General features: G+C 43.2%; 1 protein-coding gene across 2 annotated transcripts in view; it reads right to left on the bottom strand.

Moving 5' to 3' along the window:
* The window catches only part of Pxb (putative Hedgehog signaling attenuator pxb), a 326,305-nt gene extending 302,309 nt beyond the window's left edge, over positions 1–23,996 (bottom strand). For both annotated transcript variants that reach the window (XM_071706092.1, XM_071706093.1), the window contains exon 1: positions 21,616–23,996. The gene's annotated coding sequence lies outside the window, so the exon portion shown is untranslated. The remainder of the gene's footprint in view (positions 1–21,615) is intronic.
* Between the last annotated feature and the right edge of the window lie 3,200 nt (positions 23,997–27,196).

Below are 27,196 nucleotides of genomic sequence, written 5' to 3'. Positions count from 1 at the left end.
GCGGCAATCGAGACAATTAAAACGCGTCGCGCCGCGGTGCGTTTTCGGCCGTACGATAATCAATTACGTCGCACGGGAGGCAAAATATGGTCGTCGCTGTATGATCATCGAGCGAAATCGCTCCCCGATATCTTGATTGGACAGGTATGCACGTGGAATTGCTTTCATAAAGCGGATTCCCACGCGGTGGTCGCGGACAAGTACCTACAACGCGACGGCGGGCTCGCGCCGCTCTGTACGCGACCGGTCATTGTCATCGGCATAACGATGACAATATTCGCCGTTCGTGCATTAGATTGATTACGCGTTGATAGCGGAATGCATCGCGGCACCGTCATATCAACTCCCCACCACCTTTGCGAATAATTCGCGTTCGCGATTTCGCTTTCGAAGCTGACCGCTCCTATTCACTGCTCGAGAACTCGATAATTGAATTGATACGGAATCGATCGACAGGGGGGGGGGGTCTCGGATCTGAGTCTGCGGATCAATCCGTCCGTTATCCTGGAAAATAGACGGTCGTTCTACCACGCTTGACGCGGATGACGCGTTCACGCTAGTTCGAAAAACGGAGTCGTTAGAGATATTTATCGGGAGGACTCCCTCGAGTATACAGGGAAACTCAGAGTGAGAGAGAGAGAGAGAGAGAGGAGGAGGAGGAGAGGAAGAATGGGCGAGAGAACGAATAAAATAAATGAAAGAGTGCGCGTGTTCGCAGATGCGCGCGACTCCGTAAATCAGTTCTTGCAGCAGAGAAACACGGCGCAGCTGCGTTAACTGGCCCATCGAACGGTTTTCCCGTCGCCTATATGTTTTTATATTAATTACTCCACCATTCGATTTTGCAGGGAGAGAGGTAGGTTCGGCAAAAGCGGCTTCGATAGTTCGCCGTGAAAACAGTCTCGGTCGGAACGCAAGGTGCGATCGTGTTTGCCTGATCTTCGAAAACTCACGCATTCGGCGGCGTTTGACCGGGCAAACCTGGCTTCGGCAAAATACGAAACTTTTCGCTCCACTCGACGCATATCGTTTCGCCCACTTTTCTCAACGGGTTTGAAATCAACTTTTCTGTAATGAAACAGCAATTACATATATCATATAATAGTATAGGAATAACTGCCATAATTATTCCTGCAAGATTAAAACGTACGAAGAGTGCGAAAGTTCGAGCTCTCGACTCGGCCCACCGCGCTCCAGCGAAGTCGAAATTTAAAGTCTCCAAAGGTTCCTCTTTCCCCGCATTGCGAAGTAGGGATTAAATTCGAACAAAGAGTATTCCCCGTCGGCTTTACCATCTGTGCCAACTTTATTCGATTGTGAAAAACTTCGCGGGGGACGATCCTTTCGACCAATCGAGCGACCGCAAGAAAATCAAAACTTTCGTTTTGAACGCATTTTCATTAAATCGTTAATAGACGAATATCGTCACATTTGTCAAAGATACAAGAATAAGAATTGAAAATGTTTCCAAATTAAAAAAAAAAATAGTGTACAAACTTTGTCGAAAATACTCACGCTAATTAATATCCAGATGCCGATTTCTTTCTTCAAATCTTTTGCGCACTTTCTATTCACGATATTACGATTCGCAATATACATTTTACGTTCAACATCAAAGCTTAATATACATAAAGAATGTGCGGCGTACACGAAAGATTCGAGCGAACGAGTTGCAAGTTTTGATTTGACACTCGCCGGATTGGAAAAGTCTGCCTTAGGAGCTTGGCGAAATTTCCAAGAGGTATTAAAATTTCAGGCTTCCAATGAGTTTCCCGCGTTTTTCCTGAAGTCTTAAGATAGAACTCAGCGCGGCTCGAGTCTTTTTCTGCAAAGAGTAGTCCCATCCCCGTCCTCGAGTTCTTATGCCGCGAACTTTCGCGGAGCGAGGAAGATGTCAGCTGCCGGTGATATTCCGGTTTCAACTAAAGAAACGTTCGCGTTGATCGAAAAACGATATCGATTCATGGCCTCAATAACAGAGGCGTAGAAATCGGGGACTTGTTTTCATCCTGTCGTTCCCTGACAAATATAGCGTAGAAAAGTGCATGCTCTACATCTATGCACAAATATTAATACTCGATCGCTATCTAATAAATAAAATAAAATTTCGTTATTTCTATCTACTTGTCTTTATATCCATCTACTCGTTCCAAGTAAACTGATGCGATTAAGAAAAACTAACTGTTAAGTTTCTTAAATTAACATTTCCATTAAAAAAAGATTTAATTATCACGTATTTTGGTGTCGAATAAAGTTAAGAGATTATTTATGTTCAAAAATGTCTAAACTTCGAATTATATTTACGAAGTAGCGAGAAATTGCATAGATAAATGTGAATGGAGAAAGAAAAGCAGAGTGCGCAACAACGACGCGTTAAAAGGGCTTAAGCGGTATAAAGTGATTCTCGAGACTTCGCGAAGCTCGGCACGACCATCGGGCGCACGCATGGCTTCCACTCACGTGCGATCGTTATTCGAGAGCTAAGAGGATTTCGAACAATCTCGAAGGGGTAGGTGCGAAGAGCCGTTTGTGCGTGATGGTCGAGGGTGTGAGTCGGTTAAAGTAGATGCGCGTCGCGCCAAGTACGCGCATGCATGCGAAGGGTGCAAAACTATGTACACGAGTATAGAAGCCCCTTAAATTTATCCTCGATGTCAATGCAGGCAGGAGAACATGTTGCACTTCGAAGTAAAGATGACGTATAAACAGATATTCTTTGATAAAATTTCGCTCGTATTTTATCCTTCCTTGATCAAAATTTCAACTAATTACAAATTCAATTTATTTCTCTTACATTTAGATAGCCGAAATTACAAAATTTGCAATTAATTACGCAATTAATTAAGTTAAATTAAATATGCAATAATTACATAATTTCTCATGAAATGATAATTTTAGTTATTATAATTTTGGACTTTGACAGTTTTATGTATTTTAATGACAGAAAATCGACTCCAAGCTTGTCAGATAATAATTGTTAAAATTATAGACGTATTGTGTGGAACATTCTGTAAATTGTCAGTTCTAGACGACTTAGGATTAAGCAAATATCATTTCGACGACACATCCAGGACGACGTCGTCTTAATTCGGCAAACGGTGACCAGTTTGCGAGCGATATGCAAATTTCGGTCGGAATCCGTCCTCGCGAAAGGAAAAAAGTAAAAAGGAATGGTAGATCAAACGTTGTCCGCGTTCGTTCTTCTACGGTCGGAGGTAAAGAATTACGAGCGCTCGGCTTAAATGCTCATCTGAAATTCGTGTACACCAATGCGTGCCGGGGCATTCGCGTAGGTAAGGCCAGGACACGGCACGTCCGGTACACGTAACGGTTACTGGGAGACATAAATTATTAATGAGTACACACGCCTACGATGAAAGCGATGGGGCCAGAGGCGGCGACTGCAGCTAGACACGACGATATAGCGCACGTCTTTCCTATACCCGCGGCGTGACGCCGCTCCAGCTACTACACGATTCGGTCGCACATATGCAAAATAATTTAAGGCGCATGCAACTCCTCGAGGCGAGTATTTCAATTGCAATATTAAGTGCGGAGTTATATCAATGGACTTGGAAAAAATTATGAAACTCCTTAGGATGCCCGGAAATCAATTAATCTGCTAAATGAGTCAGTCAGTTTCACGTCATCATTTGAATAAGATTCATCTATTCTCTCGCCATTATTACCATTTCTCTATCTCATACCGTGAGCTTCTCGCTATAATTACTAGTAGCATTTTCATCGAATAAGAACAATGAATTCATTTTTTAGTAATATCTGCAAATATTTAAAAAAAAGTACATTGAAAATATTCTGTTAATCTCTTTAAGCTGGGAGGGATCATTCGATTAAATTCGCGATTAGAGCTCGCTTCTCGGTTCTACCGCAGAATGATATACTTGTCACTCGATCGCATCTACCTCTCGCATCGTTGTCTCGATAGCAATTAATAAACAGATACTAATTCGGAATTCTCGCTTGTGGAGTCTCACACGGCGTAGCCAGAAAACATTTATAATTATACAGATAACGCGCAAAATCAGACATATCGGGCTAAAATTTCTACCACCATGACGCGGCGCCTGGCGTAATTATCATAATTATTTAGCCGACGCGCAATATCAGACAGACGAACGCGCGTACGCGTACCAAGCGGCGAAAAACGAAGAATCGGTAAGTGGCGACGACGGGCGAAGAGAGATACTGGGAAAAAGTCGGAACCCCGCTAAAAATACCACCGCGTCGCGGGGAAATTATTGCCCGCCGTCATTCCGCGATTCCGCCACGACGACTAAATATATCAGGCCGCGCGGGCATAAATATTTGTAAAATAACGTCGGCAGATGCGGTGGAGCCTAACTTTAGTTACACGCGACGTGAATTCCGCGGGCGACACTCGCGTTGCCAACTCGAAGGTGGGAGGAACCCCTTTACACGCGTATTTTCTTGAGCGACATCCAAGTTAGCATTGTTACTTAATACGCGAACACGTGCAACGAGCGCTTCATGATCGCCGCTATCTGCAAACTGTGCCACAGACATCGAATACTTTTACGAAAAAATTGTATTCTTATAATAATATCCGTAATTTAAATATTTCGGTGTTACATTTTCGTTCTCGTGTCCTGTGTTTTTTTTTAAATATTTTTGGCCAATCAGTACACGTAGGGAGATCAATTTGATAGATAGAAAACGATCATATCATCTATATAACGAATGATAAGACGGACCGCTATATTTTTGCCTTCGACGTGTTAAAAAGCGAAGGCACAATTGACTTATCGGAGGCTTCTCTCTTTTCTTATTCACTTTACTGGCGTTTCATCCAATCGGATCTATCACGACAGCCTCCGATAGTTAAAGTCTCGAAAGGCCGTTAAGAACTTTTCGACCGATTACATTTCACGATCCCGCAGGAGGCTCCATCGATTCATCGTTTCGCGTCGACCGACGACGGGAACGGACGCGAACGGCGACGAACGAGATACTTAAACCAACTGAGCGATACGACAGACAGAGCGATTAGGATCACGCTATATTAATGAACTCACCGTCACCTTAGAGACTGATGTTGATGCCCACTTCCAGACTATTCGACAATTCCCCTGAAGAGGAAAAAGATAGCAACGTGAGGTCAGCTTTATATACGACGCGATTATATCAATATTCGGAGGAGTATGACCCATATTTCTGTATTCTGCAGCATTTCCAAGGATACTGTACATGTGGACGCGATGAGAATATTCTATCCATGAATTTGCGATCATAGATAAATTATCATAATCTAGTTGTGGCCTTCGCTGAAAGTACGGAGGCATTGATAAATTGTTGTGAACCGGCACGCTCGCAAGCTAAACGGCACGGTACATTTATACGGAATAATAATAAATAATAAAAATGTTCCGTTTATAAACCGCAAGCAATATTACGCGACTGAGAAGAGAAGATAACAAAAAGATATACATTTAAAGCGTATCTTTCCTGATGTAATCTTTGCAAAGTCGCAATTAAATTATGCCTCATTGTACAGATCAGATAATACAGACGTACTCTCTGCAAAAAAATTTATTTGTAATGACAACGTTAAAAAGGTAAGTGGATAGAAGTCGGAGGAATCATTAGTAACTGTCGATAACACAAAACTTACGATCCGTTCGCGCACCAATTACGGGGACAAAAGTAATTCCCGCTCGCGACGGGTTCTTAATAAAAAAAGACCGACTCGATGAAAAAGGGCATGCCGTTAGTAACAGTCCATAACATTATACGGTTGGCGATCGCGATAATCTCGAGTTCGAGGATTTTTCTCGTTACCGTCTCATTAGCGCCGATAAGTCCTTGTCGCGGATTTAATCGCGGATTAAGAGGTTTGCACCGGACGGGACGGACAAAAGAAGAGAGATGTTCGAGAAATAAAGGGCACCTCGTAAGTATCCTTTAATCAAGTCTCTATCATCTGGTGTTAAATACAATTACAAGTTTAGTACAAGATTATGGTCGTTTCTTTCATTCCTGGATTATTCAATCTATTTTACAGCGATTCTTTTTAAAAAATCTGATTTTTCCAATATTTATTTCTATTCTTTAATTTTCTAAGTTATTCTGAGTATGATTAAAGTTCTGTTTTCGTATATAATACAAATTAAAATTGCTACTAAAAAGTCTATTTCTCGTCTCTATAATCCGTTCAAATCCGTCTAGTTTAATTTGTCTAATCTAATTCGTTCAAAACTGTCCATTTTTCGATGGCTAGCAGAATGAAAGATTGGCATCTGTGAATTCATGAGTGAAGAGAGTTCCGAGAGGCCAGCTCGCGTATGATTCTTACGGGAGTTGCATTTAATGTTAAAGTAAAATAAGATTTAGACAACCGCATTATTACGCAGTGGGCGTATGAGCTTTGATGTTGGAACACACAAGTTCTCGCACGCGTGGCACATACGACGCGTGTTCGAGCACCCGCAGCCACGATGACAGCTTGAGCGATGTTTAACAAACAGCAGCTGATGCCAGGGGATCCCTAAAACAATCTTACTGACGCCGGAGTTCATTCTCGCCTTTCGCATGCGATGCGGTTAGCTACAGCTTGCATTGCTCGCACTGCATCGTACGTAGCATAAATTGTACTCTTGAATTACTGTGGTGAAAGTTTCGAGTGCTTCTGATATAATAGGGATATAACAATCTGTTGCAATAACTAACATTACTCGCTGCCGCATCAATTACTGCTTGTTTGTATACGGCAATAAATATTAATTACAACGTTCATCGCGTTCACGTGAATAATGTTTGTTAGTGTAATAACTGGAACTATATAGCGCGGGATACTTTTTTTTGTAGGTAATAAAGAATGCATAACGCGTGGCGAACGTAATATTGTAATACTGAAAATTTCACGATTTTACACATATGCGCTGTACCGCGTTAATTTCGATCGCGCGTTATTCGGTTAACTTTCGACCGTTAATTTCGTAGAACGTTGTCAGGTCAATATTACAAATTCATGGTTACGACACGGAGTCACAGAGGTCGGGTCGCGATCAACCGAACGAAACCACGGACGATGCGAATGAACTTGATTAATTGTTCGGCTGAGTCACGAATTAGCGTGTGAATGACGGAGCACGGGCGCGAGTGCAGAATCGGGAGCGAGAACGGCTGGCTCGAAGTGAGAACTATGACTAAGGAGAGTCGAGTGGGCCCGACAGAAACTTCCGACCCGCTTCATTCGGCCAGTCGAGTACCAATAAAAAATCATTTTGCTCGAAGAGCGCCCCTATTTCGCATGATTCGATCGAGTTTCGCCGAATATAATTTTCAACTCAGCAAATTAGAACAATTTTTGTTCGAGTGTTTGAAACACGATGAACAAACTTTTGTCGCGTAAAATGCGAGGAAAAGAGAGAGAGAGAGAGAGACTTTGAAAGCAGCAATAGAATTTTGTACAAATAAATGTGATTTTAATCACTAAACAGCAGCAAAATTAGAAACTAGAAAGATTGCTGATTAAAAGATTAATAGAAAATATGTCTAAAAAATATATTAACGATATTTGCACAATGGCGTGACTGTGCAAAGGGACCGTGTAAAATAGACAGAATTCGCCAACGTAAAATAGATTAACGTGGGTCTATATGGCGCTCATTAATTCACTAAAGTCTTAACTTTTTACTCCGGTGACGAGCTTGGTGCTTTCGAAAGGAAGAGACGGTATGTATACTGGGACAGCCGGGAAGGACGGTGATGATGCACTTAAATACGGAGCGTCCCGGTTGCCACGCTCGCCTAGTTACCAATGCGCTGCATTAGTAAGTACTAAATACATTAATTACGTTAGTACACCTTAGACATCAGTCTCGTAACCTAGTTTACGTCAGTCGCTATTCGAGGGATTTGAATACGGTATCTACCAAGCCGAGGAGAGAGAAGGAGAGAGAGAGAGAGAGAGGAGTTCGCCAGAAGCGGCCTATCCCGATCGTATCGATCGCGCGATCGGTTCAATGCGTGCGCGCTCGCACGAATCACGCCCCGAATTAATTATGCACGACTAGCGTAGAGTTTGTCCGGACGGTTTACTCGGTAGTAACGATGATTCGCGTGAGCGTACACACAAGCGCTAATGTTAAAGGGCATAGCATATACTTAAACGAGTTGCAGCGGTCATTAATTCGGACCGGATGAGCTCGTTACAAAGATACGAATTTGTCTCCTCCCCAGGGCAAGGGGCGATGCCCAGACAATCGAGTTAATTGCGACGCTTTGCGCGAAAAAGAAAGATTCTATAATACATGAGGTTGAATTGTATTCGGTAAAAACGAGATATATTTAAAAATATAAAAATAAGTACGTGTTTTTATTCAGTTCTCGCTGTTTTTCGATTATTTGCTTAGGGACTCTAAAGTAATCTTTTAACATCGGTTCCACATTCAGTTACAAGACTCTGGATCACGGATTATTACCATATAATTGGTTTTTATGTGCATTATTCTTTGTATCTCTTTTATTAGACTATGCACATATATTTGTACGCATTCAATAAGGTTATTATTATTTCCCGTCTTAAAATCCCTCCGTATTAGTCTCGCAGTCTTATCACGCAGCTTCACCTGACGTTTGCTCCCCATTTGGAGGGGCTGCTTTTCTCGTCGAAAGCTGCTTTAAATCCCAAAGCGCGACGGCGACGGGGCAAGGAACGTTATTCTACCGCGTTATTATACCGTGCCGAATCGTGACAGTGTGTCTCAGCGTTCGATTTCGCACGGGGCATAGTGGAAGCGCTTCGGTAACATTTTTAAATTCAAGATTAAAACGCGGCGAGACCCTCCCGGGAATGGCAAAGCCGTTCCAGGGGAGGAGGGAAACGGATTTTATCTTCTCGCCGAGCGATATTATCGCGTGGAACTATTTTTTATCCCCGGTGGGCTGGTGGGGAGGAGCGAGGGCGAACGACGGAGAAATCGCCCCCCGCCGCGCGTTGATTAGTTCTGTTGCGATATCTCTCGGCCCCGCACCTTCCGGTCCCCCGAGAAAACGGAGGCGAGAACGAGGAGGGTCTCCACCGTTCACGATTTTTCTTTCTCCCTTTCTCTCTCCCTCTTCATTCTCTCTGGCTGGATACGAATCTCCGTTTGCCCTGACAAAGGAGGATTAGATAGAGCAGAAATTATACGTGGGGCAACAATGTAAAATATTGTAATGAGTTTATCTTGTCGTTGGAAGGATAGAGCCGCGACATGTTAAAAGATTACTTTAGAGTTCCTAAGCAAATAATGGAAAAACAACGAGAACTGAATCCACGAAACTTTAAGTCAAGGTTCATAACTTATTGCTTTCGGTAGCGAGCGATTGTAGAAAACTTTTACGTCCCCGTACTCACTCTCTTTCGTAATTCTGACTTACTTACAGTAAATAAGCTCACGCGTGCTACATTGACCTGGTGGCGAATGTTCGGTTACAGGCCGTTTCCAAAAGAATCACGTGCCGGCGTTAAAGCGAGTGTGATGCTCGCGTTAGGGGCGATCTACTAACGGCTTTACGAAATGCCGGATGAAAAATCTTCTCGTCTGTCGTCATGTGCAACGACGACGACGACGACGACGACGACGATGTGATTTACACTTCTCGCGGCACGAATCCGCGACTCAGAAAACCGCTTTCGTAGCAATCTTGTCATGGCGACGTCTTAACGCTAACGTGCGATAACGCTTTCCTTTATTTGACGTAACATTAAGACCTTTTCTTTTCTGTCAACTGCTTTTATGACCAAGCACGACGAAATGGCTCGAAGAGAAAGATTAAAATAAAGTCTCATCATTAAATTATTGCTATAATTCAGATAAATCATTTTTTCGATAACCAAATTTTAATTCTCGCATATTTATTATAATTAATACAAAGTAATAAGCCACGTCAAAAAATTCTTCAACGCTATAAATATTTAAAAATTACCAAGATTTGATTAAGGACATTCAGAAATATAGTCAGAGAATGAAGAAATTTGTAAAATGTTGCAGTGTTATACAATATTGGGCTTTTTGTAGCACTCACATTATTAGAAAGATGTATTGTCGTTATGCACTGTTGTTACTTAATTATTCCGCAGGTTTAGATTTGGATAAACCTGTACCACATCTTGTGAGCGATTGGCGTGTTTGGGGTGATAGATAACGGGATGGTCTCGCTCTTGCTCACTTTCTCGTAAACTTCGGCCCACTGCCAATATATTATTCGGCATGTTGTTTTCCACCAAAGATTGCTCGCTTTTTCCGCCGCAACAGAAGTAGAAGAAATGGGGAACGCGCGTTCCTAAACTTAGGGGATGATTGCAAGGATGGAAAATCTAGTGTTGTATTGGTTAATCGTGATATTTCTCTTTAAGAAGGCTTTAACGAGAGAGAGAATGGAATTATCTACAGAATGTCGACTAAGATTTTAAGTGATAAGTTATAATCAATGAAAGAAAATTATACTTAAATTTACAGTTGAAAATTTTATGTAGTAAATAGAAAGATATTCGTTAGTAATAGTATGTAGAAAATTAATTAGATATTCTTATACTTATATATTTAGTCGTTCTTATAATTTTATAAAATAGTGGATTTAAACTTCTGTGGTCAAACTTTACTTTTTCTGAATGCAAATTTAGGAACATTAAAGACAGAAATTCAATTACATGTTATTTTATACAAATGTTAAACGTTCTATATCATGGTAACTAAGTTCTACGTTATGCTTTTAAGATAAAGGCCACTTGAAATTAACTGCAGGATAAGATTTTGCTGTATATTTGCATTCCCAAAGTTTGTCTACCTCAAGAAAGAGAAAGAGAAAGAGAGAGAGGGAGAGAGACAGAGAGTCCTTAATTTACAGTTCTATATAACTTTGTAATTATAATTCGGTTAAGATTTTCGTAGAGGAGGAAAGTTAACTAGAAGTTTGCGAGGAACATTCCTGAAATTTTCTGCAAACGTTACAAAACGCCTTGTATTATCTCGAATCTTGAAAACTTCTACTTACATCTAAAGGAGAGAGGGGATGGCGGTTTTTAGATCAAGTTAAATGTTACACGTCTCGGAGATATATTATCTCTAAATCATTTTTCTCTAAAAACTCGCTAGTATCGAATCCATAAAAATAATAAAGTGGTTGCTGTAACATAACGTCATTGTATCCTATGATGGAAATCAATTTGAAAGAAAAAAGGGGACGAAAGAGCGAAGCCGCAAGAGAATCGTGGGTGGCTGACTGAATTTACGTATACGAAGAGCGCGCTTTCGAGGTTCGAGATTCGCGGGGGTTGATCTCTAGCTCGTGCAGTCGATGAAAAAACCGGGGCCCACCCCTTATTTAGTAGCCAGATGCGCACACATCCGATCCAATCACGGGCGTTTATTCAAGCTGTTTGCCAGACGACGCAACGAGGCGATAGAGAAAGACAGCTTTTCTTCCGTAATAAAAAGCAATGATATCGGTAAAGCATCTCACTTTCTTAACGGCTTGAAAATTATTAAGAATAATCGCAAAGTTCGGCGATTTGTTATCACGGCACGATTGTAAATATATTGACTAATTAGAAATTATTTGTCAAAATGTTGACGTAAAAGCAAAGTAAACGAAGTTACCGCGAAACATGGGGAAAATTTTACTTACTCCTCGAACTGGGCTTGTGCTATTTGTAGGGTTAATCTCGTTTCGCGTCGAGTGTGTCGTAGGGCGTTTCTGAAGAGCCAGTTGTCTCGACCCTCGCGGCGCGACAGCATCATCGCGGCACGAAGTCGGATTCGATTGCGCGAAAGTAATTTCGGTGAGTGGCAAGTCGGCGCTTGTAAGTGAGAAAATAGCGGTTGGCGGCATAGGAAAACCCCGGGGATACGCCGATCTCATTTTATTCTGGAAATCCGGAGAGAAGTTGTTTATACAACGAAATTCCCTATTTATTGCGATCAACATCTCCCACGGTGCCAATTATTTTCCTTTTGACACAAAAATCTGACTGTTAATACAAAGTGGATCAGTAATTGAAACTAACAGACTTTCGGGCCTATCGAGTCACTTTTATGTCTTTGAAGAAAAACTGAAATATCGCGTTTTTTTGTTATCGATACTTATTATAGGTACTTTAAAAGCTATTGATATCTCGACATTTAAGGCAAGATCTCGTGGACGTTCGTGCCCCGCATACTTTGTTATACTTCAATTCTTACGTGATACGCACATATTTACGTGACGATATTGAAGAAGTCGAAGCGTCCAGCCGTCGAGTACGTCACATGCAATCGATAGCGCGCTGCGTGTGCGAGCTCGTGTCAGCCCAGCGAGAATGACGATTAGCGTCGTTGCAACGACAACAACGTTACACCTCCGACGATCACGTATCGCCACGCGCGTTTGCATTACGATAACGAAGACTGTGCGACCATGCGAGACGATTCGATAACACGTTCGACTACCAGGAACAAATGGCAGTTGTTGCAGCCGAGATCCGATCGGCCAGTCGACACCCCGAGTGTATGGTTAGATAACGTGGGACAATCGGTCTCAGAAAACCTCGATGTTTGCACAGAGCGTCTTATCGTAAAATAAATAAAATAAATAAAGGTGACGTGATACCCATTGGCACTTGGTGATCGTCGTGGACAAATCGAATGCGAGTGCATCGAATGAATGAGCCCTTGTGCTGCGAGATGCATCGTTAAATATAAATTGGCCGGCGAATTCACAGGCATCCCACAGAAATTCCAGAAACCATAATCATAAACGGCAAACGTCGAAATATATTCGCGTTTCGCAATTTCGAAAGTCTCCAGATTTTAATAACGCATATTAATATATTAGAGCATTGGACACGAGTGCATTGTGTTTCTCGCGCACGAAGTACAATCCTATTATCTAGATTGATTTTAATCTCTGTACAAAATTTATGTCGTTCTGCAATCTGTACGTTCGCCTTTCATCATACTCGCTTTTGCTGAACGCGTCGGCGCTCTCGTATAGGCGCGCACGCAAGGTATTCGGCATAAATTGCGATACACGAATCGGGGAGCGTTAACAACTGATTAATAACAACGACAATCGCGACTCGGATAATAACCGCCAGTAATTCCGCGAATGCCAGCATCGGCGTGCCGCGCCGCGCCGCGCCGCGCCGCGCCACGCCGATCGTATTGAATTGCGATGCGACTGCGGTATACGTCCACTCTCCCGTATCTTTCATTTGTTATGTTGAATTTGCAAAACATCCACAGGAAGCGGTGACGTACCTTACGCAAAAATTATCGCGCGTTTCTGCGAACATAAAGCGACCCGCATCAAATAGAGAATTCTCTCGAGCTCAAAGAAGCAGAAGACGTACATTTTTCGTTCGCGATCATTGACACGAAGCGGTTGTGTAAATTCACGTTAGCCGCGACAGTTCGCCTGTTTACGGGCGAACAAAGTCGCGAGGTCGTGATACACGAGCCACGGCGATACGTAACGTTTTGCGCGCGGATACGCAACGTTTCCATCTCTCATACATAGAGATACGGGTGATTTACATACATATCAGTTTCATTTCGTTCGAGCCGCCCTTACGGCACGCGCGGTTTCCACATGGGCGTGGATCGAAAAGGGAGGGTCGCGGGGGACGAGAGAAGGTTGTACGTGAGCACCGCCGTGGAACATGCACCACGGAGAGCCCCCCCATAGAGCATAGAGCGACAGATGCCGGGTTCTCTCCTGCGTACAATGTCCGTAAATGAAGGCAGAATGCGTTATTATTATTCTTTTAATTCGATTTTATCTACGCACCGAGATATGCCGCGTGCATATGCATAGTGCACGTCGCAGTGGAGCTCGGAAAGTTGAAAAAATGTAGAGTGACGTGAATGACCGGTTTTTTCCGCTCGAGAGAAAGCTGACGGGTTAGAAAAATAAACGAAGCTGCAAAACTCGCAAAAGAATTCATAAATACAGAAAAATTCGGAAAGTCACAGTCGGAATGCAGTTGTGTTGTCCGCGTAAAAGCTCCAACGCCAAAACTTGCTGTTGTTATTAAAGAGCGAAGTAATTATAATTATACGGTATTATCGCTGACCGCGTTACGCAAAACAAAAAACTGCAGCTTATTCAAATCTATTGAAATAATATAACAATAAATGCTGCGTGTATAACTCCTGGGTAGAAAGATAAAAGATCAACGACCCGTCGCGCGAACAAACGCCTCCGCGGTTCGATTCTCGAGCATTAGTATCGGTCGCCGGAAAAAGCGTAAAATAAATAACGCTCCGTCCAGAGGATCCATCTGAAAGTTCCGTTCGTTGTATGCGGAGCAGCCAGTGTGTATTGCCACGCTGGAAAGAGAGTGTCGCGCGGGAATCTAGTTTCCGCCTTTATTCCCGCTTAATGGTTACATATTGAGAGGCAACAGCAACAGCGGACGCTTATAAATAAAGAAACATTCAATGGTTCTAGGTGGAGAATGAACCTGCTTCACGGGGAAGTCGAAAATGGTTTCTTTATGAGAAACGATACAAGTTACGCGGGCCGATACACGACAAAGCGCGTGTGCCGAGAATTTATTTTCTATAACTTATGAATATTATAATAAGTTTGATTTAATCGATTTAAACTTATATTTATTATTTACATTGTACATACAATTTAATTTTTTTTGCCAGACGAATAGTGATAAATTATATATATGCAATTATAGTCTAAAAGGTCAATTTTTAATTTAAAAAACGGTTTGTTCAATTGTTAAAACAATCAGTGTATCAATATAATTACAATAAAGAAAGAAGTGATAAGAAGCATTGAGCAAGTAGATCAAAGAATGCGTCGATCGCTTGTCACGTCGGATGACTTAATTGTAAAACTTATATTTAACCGTATGTATAAGAACCGTATATATAAGAAGACTGAATAAATTTTAGCACGACTCACAAGTTCAAAAGGAAATACTCCGAATTTTCCGCGGATAATCTCTCCTGCCTCCGAAATCCTGGGCGCGGCTCGCTACTCAATCCCTTGAAATAACGTCGACGAAGTAACCGGCTGAAACAGCCTGAAATCCTATTAGCAGACACAATGGGAATCGGGACGATGACGTTACTCGCACGACGAGTCCTCTCGGTCAACGAGGAGATCCTGCGTGAGTGTGATTGATTCCTTAATAATCGCGTTGCAGGATTTCGGCCCCGCCCGTCGCACGAGAGGCGGCTCGATAATGCAAATTTCGCAGACGCGAGTGGTAGACACGGTAATTATGTATAGGGCTGTCGGGAGCAAAACACAGAAAGAGAGACAAAGAGAGGAGAGCGACAAGAGCACGATAGGCCGTGAGACGGAAAGAGAAAGAGAGAAGAGGTGGGAAGCAACACCGCGACACAGAATACAACATAGGGGTGTCACTCGCAGCTGTTTCAACCCCACGCAACACGAACGAACCACCACACCCCGCGAAACGAATCAAGGAGCAACAACAGTCACTCGGTCATTAAGGGGCGTAGATCGTTGTTTGATTGCGGAGGCTGAGCCTGACTCCTTTCTCTCTCCTTTTCTCCGCGCGCAGGGACGGACGGTGCGATTTCTCGGATCTAATATTTTTTTATATTACTAATGATAACACTATTGATGTTTAATATTGTAAAAGTATTTTATGATATATCGCGTGATTTAAGTACATATAAATCATTCACTCGCTTCATGACACGACATGATCCTCATATCACATAATTCCAAAAGTGTATATTATATATTCGCTTAAAATGTTATTAGCGAAATAAAAAATGCTTGCACAGTGCACATAGTTTATGAAACCAACAAGTGTTTTCACGAAATTACATAAGGCTTCGCATGTAGATTATAGATCAGTCCATCTACCTGCGTCCCTCGATCTTTGCCTTACAGAGATTGTTCTTTCCATGGAGAGGCCGAGAGATTGGTGTCGCAGTGTTGAACCCTCGGTGGTCCCCTCGAGTAACCGCGTTGCGCAAACAAAACGGGAGTCGAGTGAGAGACGAGCAGACACGCACTAGAGCCGCAACACGAGGAAATCTCCATCGAAGCTCGCCTGTCGGTACCAAGGCAACTCTTGTGCGGGAGTTTGGCCGCAACGGCTCGAGAGTGAGCTAGTTGAAAGGGTAAAATGCGTTAAAGCGGATAGGGATCCGTGTAATAATCCTAGAATCCGACCGACATGTTTATATACGAGTCTGATTATATATATCCGCGAATAACGTAAATTGTGTGACTTTACGACGGTTTTTGTGTAAAGCATGTAAAGCAATCTCAAGTTAGAGATATCTTGAGTTGAATATCTCTATATAAAAATGCAATAATAGCTCTCGTAAAAATTAAACCTAAATAAGAATTTTATTTATTATATTTATGTAATTAGCCATCAGGACTGCCGTTCTTTATGATTATAAATTACATTATTAAATATAAACTAATATTTAATATATAAAACATGGAAATTGTTTCACTATTTATAAAAATAGATTAGCTATATTCAGAATTGAATTTAATGTTATGTATACGCCCGCGAGACTTCCATTACCCGAGATAAAGGTAGAAAGGTGTTCGTTACTAGTAGTTTATCGGCGAGGCGGAAGTGCGGGTTAACGAGCGCAAGTAATTATTTGTATTATCTCGTAATGCACGTTATTATAAACGTAATAGTCGTGTCATTTGTACTGAGCTAATTAAACGCGCGCAAACTCTCTCCCGTTTACATGTAGCTCGCTATAACGAGCGATAAATATATAATAATCGTTAGTCACCCTCATCGTTGTTTTCGCGAAAATCTCAGTCATTTTGGCGTCGACCCAGGCTGCGACGCGACGTTCGATAATCCTGTTCGTAATTACCGCGAAAGAGCCGATCTGTTTGCCGTTCTCCTTTCTTCGCGAGAAGCTGCCTCGCGATACGCAAGTGTAAATGCAGAATTTATCCGATGCCAAGTGCGAGCTGCGAACATTGGCGTCGTCGCCATTCGCAATGCGCGATAAATCGTGGACGATATTAACGGCCGGAATCGAGTCGATGCATAAATTCGGTGGTTGTAGTGATATATTCGGAGAAATATATAACGTATCTCTCTGGATGATTCATTATTCCGGCATTCTAATCTAGATTTTCAGATGTTCACGTACTTCACGTGAAGAGCTATTCAAAAATTTACGACAGGACGATCGTCAATGTAACGAGATTATTTTAAAAATCTTTTAATCTATAATTATATACAGTTAAGAGTTGATGATATCAAATTTTATAACGATATGTACAATGTTCGTTCATGCAGAGTGAAAAATACTCGGATATTTCAGAATTATCGAGAAATTTTGAACACCAAAAATTTCGCATTGAGAATTTTGTGCCGTGAATTTATTCGGCACATTCACATATAACACAATCTATTTGAACCGGAATCGCAAATGCCGGTGTATTCGCCCTGCCGTCGCTGGTCGCAATTGGAATGTCTCCAGAGCATCCAGGGCGAGTCGTAAACGCCCGGCTCGCCGAACGTAGATCTCTGCGTGTATTTCTGCGAGCGCAGGGCGCCTCCGTCTGGCCGGGATATAAATTAGATCGACTTGTCACCGGTTGCTGACACTAAATAATACTTAGCGACTGGATTAACGCGCGGTCTTTAACCGCGAGAGGCCGACCCTCCGCGCTCGCGGTTTCCGACCGCGCGCGGTCCAACCTCCTATTTCACGGATTGCATGAACTCTCGTCCGGGAACGATTTACGCGGCGGCGGGCGTGGACCAGCACGCCATTGCCATTGGAGTCTACGTCGAAAGAACAGACGGAGGAAAAATAAGCTCCGGTGATTTACGGGTGATTAACGCGTGGCGGATTAAAGGCGCTGCCTCCCACGCATCTCCCGACTGTATCTTCATATGCGTGTCCGTGTCGTTAAATATATAAGATAATCCTGATGAGAGAATAAAACTGTCGCCTCTCCGTCGTGGTATCCGAGACGATGGGAGCTCGCACTTTATGGATACGAGCATTCTCGCGAATATCATTTATAAATCCACTGATGCGGATTAACGCCAATATGTTCGCCAATAAACGAACTGTATTATTGTACTTTCTAGTTTTATTCGTTTTTTTGTTGAAATCATTACATAGGATTGAAAAATGCGTTCGCCTATCTGAATACGCTGAAGATATATAAGTGTATCAAAAAAATATACGAAAGATAAATAAGCTCCATGATTAACGCGAGACAGATTAATGACGCTGTCGTCTCTCAGCATACGTATATATGTTACTGCGCTAAGTTTATAAAATAATCTGTGTGAAAAAATAAATTTGATTCTAAAATTAACAAGAGTTTGTGGTTTTTTATGAATGGTTTTACTTGATTTATTCTGCACTCACGAATTAAGGTTAACGTCTTCAAAACAGTATGGAAAATATCAAGAAAAAATAAATTAAAAACATACATATATAAATCTGCGTTTACATAGTAACTAAAGAAGATTATCTGTTTCTTATGTTAAGCTCCCCTCGATTTCTGGACGCTAACGAAATGCCGGGCGGAAAGTACCGCAAGAAGTTAGACATGCGGCAGTGTCCCGAGAAATCCGATTGCCGCGTAAAAAAGCTTGTAAACAGGACTGTTTGGGAAGACTTATTATTTCCTGCCTGTCGTACGAACACGTTTTCGATTACGACACCGCTCATTTCGAGACGCGGGGCGACACGCGCATTTATGTCGGCAACGACGACCGTACTCCGAGTATCGATTATGGATGGCGTTAATGAGAGATCGACATGTTAATTTTCTTTCACGCTTATCTGGCCACCGGATAAACGAAAATATGATGGCCGGCATGCGCGTAGTAATACGCTCCAATTTTTAATGCCGACGTAGAATTTTGTCGGCCACGCTACAATTCGCTGAACATGGACGACTAAAAGTCTCACGGTACGCGTTTGCTCAATAAATTAAAAATTCCACGCTGTTGTTTGCTTGGGCAAGTTTTATGTAAACGCGAAGTTATCGTCGAGCCGGGGAATTTTATTATTCAAGTTCGCTTTTTACAAGAATTTATAGCGAGAGTGCTCGAGTGTTCCTCTTGAAGTATTGCTTTTACCGGATTATTAGACAATATAGTTGGCCATTTATTTCCATCATTATTTGGTGAATTATTATTTAATTAAAAAGTGAATAAAAGTAATAAATGAGTCTACTATTACGTCGATTGAAAGATAACACGACAAGTAAAGCAAATCAAACGTAATAAGATCGCTTTGTTACAAGAAGAATTTTCGCTAAACTCGATCTGAGGAAAAACGCCTATTAGAGTAATAAAAATCTGAAACCGAAGTTAATTAATTCTACAATCAATGATGCCTGTGAAAAAAGAGATAAAAATTCTTAATGTTTGATTTGCAATACAATGGAATTTAATTAAAACAACGTCGACAGAATAGAACTTTTGTAACATAAAATTTTAATTAATTTTATGTAACAATATTAAAATATCAGAAAATTCGATGACATCTGTTAGTCAAATTTCCACATATTTAGAAATAATTATTTTATTAATAAATACTTGCATATTTGTGTCTTAATTAGTTTTAGTTATTGATAAAACTGCCGATAAATGACACGTTTAAGTAACCTCGTAGAGACAAATCAGTCTATAGATCATCTCTTCGTTTCGATCGTCTCCATGTTAGACTCGAATCGAAAATAAAGTGATTCGTCACCATAATCGTTTGCTCGTCGCCGTGAGCGAACGACCATCGATCTCCTGTCGGTGCAAAAGAGTCCTTAATCAGAGGATTCCTACCGTTTTGTATCAGTCGAAGTTACGACGCTTCCTTAGCCAGCGCGGTCGTCATTATGCAATACGATCAGAACGTGAAGTAAAGTGCGACATAGATCGACCGACTCCAGAAGTTGGAGCATAATTCAGAACTTTGTCGCTGATCCCGCTCGTTAAGAAGAAGCGTTTTTTTAGGACACCGTGCCCGCTGCCGTTCGATAACTTTTTTTCTTTTATTCAGGTCGGGACGCGATGCCGCAGAAAACATATAACCATGTGGTGAAACTCGATCATGGAACCGAAATAATTTTACATTCAACACACAGTTATAATCTTAATTCTAGTGCTAATAACTAATTCTCAGATTAGCGTCTTTAAATTAATGGTCCCTATAATACGAATTTTCTAAAATATACATTCCCCTACAGAACTCTTCGTGGCAATACATACGTGATATCCAATGTGTCGCATTTGTATCTTCTTTTTCTTTGATAAAATTATTATGGCATATATTAATATATAACTGTATATACATTTTTACAAATAAATAATATTATTCTTCCATCATTATATAGATATAAATGAAAGCAGTTTATCGTGATGTTTTCTATAAAGACATCTGATTATACATTTTACTTTCGAACGATTCGAAGGTTCAGATATCGCCTTAGAGTGACGAGCGCGGAATAAGATGCAGGTTTAAGCGGTTTCAATGAGGAGAATATACCAGCGTACGTGTAAACCTGTAAGCGAGTTATGTGGACGAACGCTCGTGCAACGCGGTTCGACCCGAGTAATTCCCGTTCGCCTAATGGAGATAAGCCGGAACGTACGATGCGGTTTTCTCAGGTGGCGTAATGAGCGAGGACACGGGACCCTTAATATCGCGGTCGACTTGCCCCCGCGGACGCAGGTGCGGCGAAATTGCCTCGTCGTAGAATCTGAACCTTCGTGGTACACAGCCCCCAGTTCGTAGCACGGCTTTACGAACCTCGCGAAAGCCGAGCCTTACGAGGTAGGTACTATACGCTTCCGCCGTGGTGTCCCCCGAGGGACAGTCGAGTGCCTTCCTACGAGCTGCTGCGGGCTTATATCGTCGTTGAAATAATTAATCGGCACTGCGTGCGAGATCGATAGTCCCGCCTGCATTGCGCCCAGCTCCGTTCTTACCTCGAGCTAACTTCGAAAATATTGTATATATGTATATGAAAATGCATCGCAAAACATCGGCGGGTATTCATTAAACGGAACAAGATTCATTTCGTTATATGTCGGATATTCCACTTTGAACGTTTATAAATGAAAGACCAAGGGAATTAAACGAGCTTGACTGTATTCATTGCCTCTTATAAGATTACACTTCTGCGCATAATACAGCGCAAAGAAAAGGAGATTTACTTCTGCGCGAAGCGAGCTCTAAGCAACGCTTTACCGCAACCGTGCTGACACGCGCTCGGCTCTGTACACGTACGAAATTAATTTGGATCGTTATTTGCGTCAATAGCGTGCAGCTCGAACCGCGACTTAGACGCGCCTCGTTATGCGTTGCAGCGTTAATTACTCTCCGCTTCACCCAGGAGCCTCAATCACCTCTGTCTCGCGTAAGCGCGTCAACACACACGCGAATACAAACCCCACCTGGGGAAGCTTTCACGCCGCTGAAAATACCTTCGAACGGAAGTGTGCGGAGATGAATCTCGTGCGCGCGGGGACATATGGGGAAATTTCTGCATCGCCGTGACGAGCTACTCACACAGAAACTCGCGAAATCCATTCCATTTTTCGAGCGATCCATGCTCAAAACTACGTACAATCTAGGAAGACAGAAGAGAGAGACTCACCGTGCGAATCTGGAGGGAAGCCCCGTTTGTCACGTGCACCCTGCCGGCATTCTCCGTTCCTCCTTCCGTTCGCGACGTTTTCCTCGCTGGTTCGCCTTGCCAGAGTCCCGATGACTTTCGACTCGATGGACTTTAGGCCACGCAAAATCGCATCTTCAACTTCCAAACGCTGGCAGTAAAGATTGGTAAGAAGATCGTCCGACGAGGATTACTGTCGTGCGGAACGAATCGATCTTGGAAAAAGTATCTGTCCAGAAAGCCTATCCAATTTATCCAATGATGCCTTTCGGTAAACTGATTCAACGCGTTGACGGTGACGGACGCAGCTCGAGGAACTATTCTTATGTTTCTAGGTATTCTTGACGAGCTTCCTCCTCTTCACGCGATTCATGTATATTGCTATAAAAGTCGACTTCAGGAACAACTCTTTTTACCGGAAGCGGTCACGTGGAAAAGCGTTCCCGAGGATCGCTCGAGTTCGCCGAAGGCAACGACACGTTTATCGACCTCAAGAGGTCGTTAATCGTACCTCGTTAACGCGTTATCTCGATTCTCTAACTTCTCGCCGAGCGGATGTTTCCATTCGCTCAAATTATCGCTCTCTTACTCGCTCAGACTATCTTCTCTCCCTCTTCATTCCGATGTCTGGCCTTGCACACCCGTTGACCGCGATCACTTACGATCGATCTTATTGTCTCGATCGGCGAATCGAAGCGCGCCGCGAGGCGGCCGATGATCGATAAGGCGCTAACGCGCTAATTGGCAGACAGTGGCCACCGCGTTCTAACCATCGAGTTAATTATATTTAATTGGCGGGCCATTAATTGTATCCTTAATTATGGGTTTCGAGGTATCTCGTACGCGGCTCCAGTAACGATCGAGACGACGATACACGATAGAATAGGGACCACCACGTCGACATAAGCAAAGAATTACGAAGACTTCACGTCGAGGACCACCACGTCGACAAGGGACGAAGTACAACAAAGCCGTTCCAGGTCCAAGATATTAAACGATCCACAACGCTCCCGTCGCCGGATTAATCCTGCAAGGTCCTCGCGCGCTTCCTCGAGGTCGCAGCAATCGAGAGGACTCGACGTCGAGTCCGCCCGTGATTTTCTCAGATGAAAAGGGCTCGGTTTGTCTCGAGAACGGTCCTTCACGAGGCTTCTTACGCGCCTCGATGCCCTCTCCCGAGAGGATCGTTCGCGGGGACGAGGGTCGTCGTCCACTTTTCTTCGCGAGAGGCGCCCTTTTTCCGGCACGATGGGCGTGCTTCAAGCCGTCGCCTCTACGGAAAGCTCCCTTATTACGGCGATCGATCGGTCACTCCCTTTCTCTCCGATCCAGACTCGTTTCGAAGGGCACACGAGGATTATGCGCCTTGTGAGCCGCTTCGTGAGAGATCACTGACGTGAGTCGCGATTGACCGTAACGAGTGCGCGATGATTGGCGTTGTCGTCATCATCGTCGTCTTTAAAGAACTTTCACATTGTCTGAACGCGAACTACGATAGACGATTAGGCACTCTTCGTGACGAGATAGTTTTCGGCGCGCGCGATGCGGAACAGAACGATGTATTAGATGTATATAGGTACCTCTCGAAGCAGATCGCGCAGAAAATCTTAAATCTTTAAAATACACTTCACGCTGTTCGCCATGTCGCTAAGGGAAAACGTCGAGCCCTTGCATCGCGCGCTCTTTCCGGCGCCTGTTTCGTTACACGGAACGTCAAGTTCTCGAATACATAAATTCTTCGTGACGTCTACGTTTCTGTATAAAATGTCGAAAGCATTCAAACGGCGAATTCTTTGTGGAGTATCTACGCGAAATATTAAATTCTTCACGGCGTCTATGTTTCTACGTTTTGATCTTCGGGTTACGCGATCTAACCCAAGCTACGTATCAATCTTCACGTGTGCATACGCTTCCTCCCGATTGAGTCCCGCATACGGTGAATGTAAACATGCCTCATTCGTCTTCATCGACACCGAACCAGCTTTAATCAACTTTAATGAACTCGAGCCCCGGGAATGTCTCAGCGGATCGATTCCAAGCTCTCGTTACGTCTCTCGATGTTCCTCGCAGGATTTGCAGATTACCGATGAAGATTTTCAATGGAGCCTTGAAGACTTGAAGAGCGGCGAGATCCTCCAAAGGAAAGGATCGTAAAGCAATCACCCAAGACTTGCTCAACCATGAATGCGTGGCTCTTGGTAAACGTTGTCGCTGCAGTTATTCAATTCTCGTGCGCGGACGTCGAATTCGCGGTCCAAATGGCCGTCCGCTCGCGCGAGCACCCGACGACGAACTCCGAGAGGAGGACCCGGCGCGGAGGAGACACCTTCGCCGAGGTAGAGGAGAGGTCACCCCGCAACGAAGCGGGCTCTCGGCGCGACTGAGAGGCTCGGGACCGCGGCAACGAGAGCCACCCCCGCCGATGTGAGAGGGTGGCGGAGGCCCGGCGGGGTGTAGGTGCGCGAAAGAGGTGGAGGGCTAGAGGACGAGAGGGCGAGAGGGCAAAAGAGAGCGAGAGCGAGAGAGAGAGGACGAAGAAGGAGTGCTGTGCGCGCAGCCGCGAGTTCGAAAGCCGGACCGACGGCATTAATTGTGCTCTCTTCTCCACGTCGCGCGTCGCGAGGCGAGAATTCGCGCGAGAGTTCGCGAACGCTCGCCCGCGTCACTCGCGAGTCACGATCGTCACGAGGGGATTTCTATCACACCGGGGTCTTCGATTTGCAAAAGGGTCGCTCCCCCCATCCCCCGCACTACGCAGCTTTCCATCAGGCTAACCGCCCCAGTCGCTTTTGCAGCGGGCCCCATCGCCCTTCCTATTCTACCATCCTCTCCCCGTTCTCGACCGCTGCGCCTACCCTGAAATAATGGACGGATAATCTGTTCTGGCGCGGTCCCGCCGGGACTAAAAGGTTCCTCCGAATTCGTCGAGCAACCCCTGGCGCTACGCTATCACCCCATCCTTTGACCTCTCGGTTTCGGCTGCTTTCTCAACTTTTTCGCCCCTCTCTCGTCGACCACTCGCTCGCTCGCTCGCCTGACGTTCCCTTTCTCAAATGCCGCCCTTCGTTCTCTCGGGATGCGCGAGATTGAACACGGATGCTGACCTCAAACTCTACGAGAATCAAGAAGCATTGCTCGAAACGATCAATGTTTTTTTTATTTTAAATAAGGCCTTATCTACGCGTGGCGCAGATCTTACCTTTAGTTTAAGATTTAAAACAATACAATTCCGTCAAGCTTAGATTTGTTGTTACAGAAAGTTATTTCTAGGTTTATCCATGACGATCAAAATGGAATAGTCACTATGTGACATAAAAGATATTTCTTTTTTCTATTCATTATGCATTATTCTATTGCATTATAAAATCTTTTATATTCGCATAAAACAAACAAGAGACTGTTTAAAATCATCGACACATCCTGTCTCCTGTATTTTTAGCGAATTGCAAATCCACATGATATACAGCTGCAAATTCACGATATATTTATGGGCCTCGAAAGAACACATTTTTAAATAATATCGAGTATTGGCGAACTTTTTCGTTTGGGTCAATATTCGATCCAATTTTCGTTATCTATTTTGCTTTTCGGCCGTACGCGGGTTAAAAAACAATCCTTCTCGGCTAAATAAACGGAGAACGGGACGGTTAGGGCGCGACTTTTTAGTGTCGCGTTTGCATAGAAAGCACGTTTTACGGGCACGGGAAACGGCGAGGTAGATGTCCCGACGTTCCTGGACCCCTCTATCGGCGGTTTTGGTGGCGGAGGTGGCACGCAATTAGAAGTGTAGCAGCCGCGCCATAAACATAAAGCGTGTGGCCCTTGTGTGGCACTACGCCCACGTCAAACGACTCTGGCTTTTACTCCCGACAGTCGTAACGGCGACACGTACGAAAGTCCGACGCTGCACAGACACGGTCCCTCGTCATGAATAAGGAAGATGTACGCTCGACCCTTTCACGTTTACGAAATCTGTAATTTACATCCACGCGCGTACATGGAAACACCGACACGATCGAGTATCACTGTCTCTAAGGTGTCAAATAAATTAGCATCGAAAGGAAGAACTTGAAATAAAATTAGCGAAAGTATTCTGTTTTCTTGGTGTCCTGGCGGAATATATTCTTATTGAGATATTATAAATTACGTGGGCGTAACAACGTGCGAGTAACGAGTCATTTACTAGTACAGTGTCTGATTTAATTATCAAACTCTGCTTTATCTCTCTTTCGTAGGAAATTCGACGGTTAAGAACAAAGCGCGACGTACCTCCTCGCTAATATTATTGACAAATAACGTTCGTAACAGACTAAAGAAAAGCATCGTCCCTCCTGAGAGACACGAGAAAACGCGAAATTCGTGGTAACTTCCGTAAATGAGAGGATTGCCAAGGATGGCGAAACAGGCGAAAGTTGCTCGAGGGTATACAGCCTATTTCGTCGGCGGAAGCGTCTTCGGGATCCTGTCTCGGGGGGTCGTAAGAGGGTGGAACTTACGCCGCGCCGTCGTCCTCGATAGGACTTCTCAATCCGCCTCCCGAGACCCCACACGGTAAAGACTCGTCAACTCGATCGGGACTTTAAAACAATTTTGATATCTCATCTCTGGCGCGCGTCTCCCTGCGCGACTTTCTGAAATCAGCTCCCGAAGTACTTTTCAATCTCCCGGGGGAAACTGCATCAACGTCTGATTGCCGATTCAAGCGCAAACGCGAAAAGCGCGAAGTCGCAACGAATGAGAATTTACGACAGGGGATTTTAATTTGACAGTTTTTATGTAAAATCATTATATAACATCTTAATATATCGATTTTTTATACGGAAACAAATCAAACAGTTGTCTTTCAATTAGTGCTTTTTGTCAACATTATATTCCGAATAGAATTAATGTGAAACAACCAAAATCTGAAAAATGCATCGAAATGTCAATGATAGAATTAACGACTGCCATTTTTTAAATAAATTACTACATATATTTATTATATTGGGTACTATTATATATACAAAATCGTAAAAACTGATTGGTTATACTTTCTCCACAAAAAATGTAGTTTATTATATTAAAACTATTTCCACTCATTTCTTCAATCGTTCATACATCTGAAAATTGCACTCCGCGTTAGTGCTTGCAATTTATGTTTGATATTAATCACATTCATTTGCAGGCAATAACACCGCGCAATGATGCGATATCGATGTAATCCACGTTTATATTAATTACGTTGCTTATTAATACTAAGCCGCTGGAATCCGATTATATTCTCTGCCCGAAAAACTGGGGAATAATTTGCAAAGATTCGATGCTTACCAAATACTATAATATTTTCACAAATTACCCTGTCCGGGAGAATTTATAGTTGATCGCGCGCACCCGATTACGGCAATTCTATCGCTCGATATAAACTCGACTGTTAAGCAACTTTCAACAATGGACGCAACTGCGCCGTGGCCTTTTGTCTCCGTGGAACTTTCACAATGTCGCATTTTCCTATTGAAGTCTCAGTTAAGGCTAAGTGACATAATTTTGCGCAATTGGCAAGAGGATTATCCGCGAAAGTCCGAAT

Source organism: Temnothorax nylanderi, unplaced genomic scaffold, assembly GCF_030848795.1.
Source record: "Temnothorax nylanderi isolate EJ_2023f unplaced genomic scaffold, tnyl_v1.0 TNYL_tig0049_pilon, whole genome shotgun sequence".
NCBI classification, from domain to species: domain Eukaryota; kingdom Metazoa; phylum Arthropoda; class Insecta; order Hymenoptera; family Formicidae; genus Temnothorax; species Temnothorax nylanderi.
This window is presented reverse-complemented; position numbering and strand designations above follow the sequence as displayed.